Genomic DNA, 5,000 nt, shown 5'->3' with positions numbered 1-5,000 from the left:
TGTGACATGGCATGTGTGTTGTCGTGGGTGGTTGGATGAGTAGAGCACTGACAAATCGTGGCCCTAAGAGAGTCTGCGATAGGAGACTAGCTTATGAGCAATAACCTGATTTAACAAATAAGATAACAACAACTTCATTGACCCTTTAAGAAGCCGTGGAAACATGGCTGTTAGACATTAGAAAATGATATGTACTGTCTGCATAGTAGTAGTAGTAGTAGTAGTAGTAGTAGTAGTAGTAGTAGTAGTAGTAGTAGTAGTAGTAGTAGTAGTAGTAGTAGTAGCAGTAGTAGTAGTGAAACATTGCTGTTAGACATTAGAAAATGATATGTACTGTCTTCATAGTAGTAGTAGTAGTAGTAGTAGTAGTAGTAGTAGTAGTAGTAGTAGTAGTAGTAGTTCTCCCACAATCATTAAGAGCTCACTTTCTCTATTGAAATATAACTCTCCCGCGGAGCTTATTGTCTCCGCATGTCTTCTTTAAAGAGTGAATTTACATCGGATTAAACTAAAGTTAAATTCTTTATCTGTTTAATAGTTTTTTATCAAATTTTTATCAAATTTTCATCACAGCTGGATTATGTATAGTAATTAAACTATGTTAACTTTTTATCGTATTTTACAAATTTTTATCATAGCTGAATTATGTATAGTAATTAGGGAACGTTCTCGATAGGGATAACCTAAGAGAGGGATAACCTCATAAGTTTCCATTTACGTTTTTAACACAATGAAACTTGTTGTTGTTAAAGGAAAAACGATGAGAAAAAACAATTGGCTGTGACATGATAAAGTAAACTTTAATTACCAACAAGAGATGAATGATTGAAAGATAGATAATCAAAAGTAAAAGTACCTCTAGTAGACCAAGAATCTCAAGTAGGTTAAGGACTTAAATAAGGCGAAGAACCTCTACTAGGGCAATAGCCTACGTGTAGCCGTACCCTACCCCCCGGGGTACGGGTACGGCTACACGTAGGCTACTAGGGCAAGAACCCCCAGTGGGCCAAATACCCCGAGTAGGCCAAGAACTTCGAGTCGGACAAAGACCTCGAGCAGGCCAAGAACCTCAAGTAGGCCAAGAACCTCGAGTACGCCAAGAACCTCGAGTACGAGAAAAACCTCGAGTAGGCCGAGAACCTCGAGTAGGCCAAGAACCTCGAGTAGGAGAAGAACCTCGAGTAGGCCAAGAACCTCGAGCAGGCCAAGAACCTCCTAGGCCAATAACCTCGAGTATACCCGGTCCACAGTCCGAGTCCGCAGCCCTCCATTTTTACTGACCAAATTTAGAATATGTCGTATTGAAAAAAATCACAACAACAAGAAGTGGAGGGAAGTTTCTTTCGCTAAATTGTTATTAAAATTCACCATTCGACAATTTAAAGAAGCCTTAAGGTTTGCTATCTTATACATCTTGTATTTAAACATAAAAAAAACGACTATTCCGTGGGCCATTTTGCTCTAAAGTGGAGTAATGTGGTTAGAAAGCGCTGTCCTGGAGAAGGCGATTACATGAAAAAAGTCTCAGCCCGGTCAGCCGGGATCCGGGCTGAGATTTTTCCACGTAATCGCAACCTTGATTTTTGGTGTGGTTCTCAGACGTGCCGGGATCTCGGCTAAACGAGCCAGCCCGCCTCACAGGACCAGCCAGGCTCATGTAATCGGCCTTTAATGATCTGCTTAGGACTAACTGTTCAAACGGGAGTCAGTTAAGTTGTTTAGATTTTTTAGAAAGGGATTTTTACAAATAGGGCACAGATTTCCATGTTTTTTCAAGTATTTCAAGTGACATCTGCGCATGAAAACGAGCAAGTGTCAATAATGTTATTCTTTTACTTTGATCAGTTTCCTGTTGGTTCTTAAACATGTCATTTATTCTGATTCCAGTGCTGAAGTCTAAAACTCTTCCTACTGTGTGTGCTGGTCTGGTCAAACCATGCATGGCAAGCAACATTCCAGGTCGTTTTCAGAGATTGTGATGAGGAGTTCAGCGTTGAATGTTTAATTCATTTGGTTTTGTGATGAAAAAAAGACAGGCTTGTTATTCATGTCTCATTTTTTTCTGCGTGATGACAACAGTCTTCGTGCAAATAAAGCATCACAGATGTGAGCATGTCAGTGATCAATACAAGATGATTTCCAAACAGCTCTTCAAAATTAACTAGAAAGAGACAATAATTATTTACTTGCCAAACCCTTCTAATTCAATGTTTGATGGAAAAAGCACCAAGCAAATATAATTTGGCTTTTTTATTCAAGTAAACTGTCTTACTTTCATTAATACAGCTGTTAATTTAATCAACTTTCAGATTTACAAAAAACGCTCAATCTGAGGTAAGCTTAAAACAGAGTACCAGACTCCTTAAAAATAAGCCACCTATCATTACGTTATATAGAAATCTGTAAAATTAATTAAGTAATACCATTATCTTATGTTATTCTAGTCTTTCTCTTGCTGAGCATAGGTTTGGATATTAACTTCTGAGAATGATTATACTTCTCATAGTGTTAATAATGAATATACAGTACTTACAACAATACAATTAGGGAGATATTTGAGTTACTGTATATTGTATTTTGTGGTAACACATACCATAGCAGCTGTTGTGGTTTTTGTTGTTGAAAATGATCCAGATAGAGCCATTGTGGGTCTATCATTGGGTATTGAAACTGGATCAGTTGTGCAACATGAAATCTTAGAGTATGTTTTGCTAAAGCTCCGTTAAAAACATGTTTAAGACAAATTTATTTGCCTTTCGGCTTTCTACACTATAACTGCAAGGAAAATCTGAACTTTAAGCTCCACAAGCACAGTTCTCATTTAGCATTTCGTAAGTGTTTTTTGGTTAATTAACTCTTTCACATTGAATCAACTGAGAAATGTCGTATTCTCTGTCAGCGTGCCTTTTACGGAGCAATTTCGAAGAAATACGATACATTTTCCTTTACAGATGTATTTTAGTTCGCTTTTACTGGTTATGCTTTCTTAACATTGACAAAAGAGTCTCTTTTTTTCGCCGAGAACTGAGCTGGTGAAGACAGAAAAACGTTGACGTCACTGGGTGTCATTGTTTACATTTGTCAAGATAAAACGAGCAAAGCGGCGTCCGCATGGAGAAAACTGTCGTTTTTGTTCGTGCGGGATTTTTTTCAAGAAATGAAAGAAACGCCAACGGACATCCATCATTTCTGTATTCGTTCGATCCACTGATCCCCCGCGAATTAACACCATAGGAGCGTCAGCCGTTGCGAAGAAAGGTGTGTTCGCTGTCAATTCTAAATCCCTCTGACATAACGTTTTAGGGGCTGGGAGGTGAACAACGTCTCCTTTAAGCGCCTGCAAACGATCGGCCCAGGCAATAAGTTTTGGATCCCACCTAAAGTCATTTAAGAAAATAACTTCGGCTTGCTCTGCCCCTATCCAGGCGAAAGAGCCCGTGGCCGGATTCGAAAATGTGTTGAAAATAACTTTCAGTGGCGAGAGAATAAAGCTCTTGCCACAGTTTGAGCTTCCGTGGACATAATATTGCGGAATTTTCCTCGTTTCTTGGATAGACTCCCGTACACGGCTTCGCGAAAAACCTTTGGGGTAATTTCTTGGTTTGCAAGAACCTGGTGAGCTGCCTTGAACCATTCTCCCGCACACTCCATAACGCATTCGCCCTCTTTGGCTTGCTGTAAGATTTGCACTCTTGTTTTCTTAGAACGGCCCATCAGCGATTCAGCGGTAGAAAATTCTTTCGCTAGTGCTAAGGCTTCGTCGACAGCTTTATGGCCTCGGTTAGCTATGAATTGCGTCAAACACAGCTTCCCTTCTCGTTCTTGAGCCGTTGCAAGGCAAACCAACTCTAGCCTGGTGGTAATCGATTTCGCTTGGATGATTTTACAGACTTCGTAGACAGTCAATCATTCCTCGTCTCGTCAGTTCTTCTTTATCCCAGCAGAAACTTCTTTCGCCTTTCGTCGAAAAAGTGGGAGTGTTGTTATTGTAAAAAAAAAGAAAAGAAAAAAGAACGTTTGACGGTTGCTAATTTTTAATGTATGCACACTGACACCTCTTCACGGGAATATTTAATTAAGCTTTTCATTGGGTGATAGTGTTTTTCTTTTGTTATTCAAATTATTGTTTTTCGTTTCAATTTAAGTTTAAATAGCTTATTCTGTTGTACCTTTTTCATGTGTAACCTTCGGCGAGTGAAGAGAAGTTTTGTTTTACGTTGCGAAAAATAAAAGGTTATGGGCCCAGATGATGTTGTCAACTGGTTGAGATGAGTTGTGGTTGAGCTGAACAACTTTTGTGCTTTTTGGATTTACGAGTAGGTTTTTGAATTTATGACGACTTCGATTTCAAGTTTGCTGTTTGGATGAGTCATGGAGGAGAAATGGTCGATCGAGAAACTTAACGGGAGTAACTGGAACACTTGGAAATTCCAGATGAAACATTTACTTATGGCGAAAGAATTATGGAGTCTTGTGGATGGTTCAGAAGTCCTACCAAGCGACGCGACAGCAGCGGCGGCGGCACTTTTCCAGTCGCGGTTACACAAAGCGTTTTCGACAATTGTATTGGCGATTGACAGTGCTCAGCTTTACTTGGTCACCTCGTGCGAAGAACCTAAACAAGCATGGGATGCCTTGAAAAATCACTTCGAGCGAGAGACCCTCGCGAACAAATTGCTTCTGAAAAAGCAGTATTTTCGCTCTGAAATGAAAGAAGGTACATCGGTTGATCAGCATTTAGAGCACATGAAGGATATTGCTGATAAACTTGCGGCAATTGGAGCACCTATTTCTGAAGAGGATCAAGTTGTCACTTTGTTAGGAAGTCTACTGAGGAGTTTTGCTACCCTTGTCACCGCCATTGAAGCTAGAATGGATGGTGTTAGCCTGGATTATGTTCAGCAAGCACTCATACACGAGGAAATGAAGCACTTAGAGCTATCCGGTGAGTTGAGTGGAGCTGAGTCAGCACTGACGGGGGCCTTAAAGAGAAATACGTC

This window comes from Montipora foliosa, chromosome 4, assembly GCF_036669935.1.
Source record: "Montipora foliosa isolate CH-2021 chromosome 4, ASM3666993v2, whole genome shotgun sequence".
In the NCBI taxonomy this organism is placed as follows: Eukaryota; Metazoa; Cnidaria; class Anthozoa; order Scleractinia; family Acroporidae; genus Montipora; species Montipora foliosa.
The sequence above is the reverse complement of the archived record's forward strand: the minus strand, read 5'-3'. Positions refer to the sequence as shown.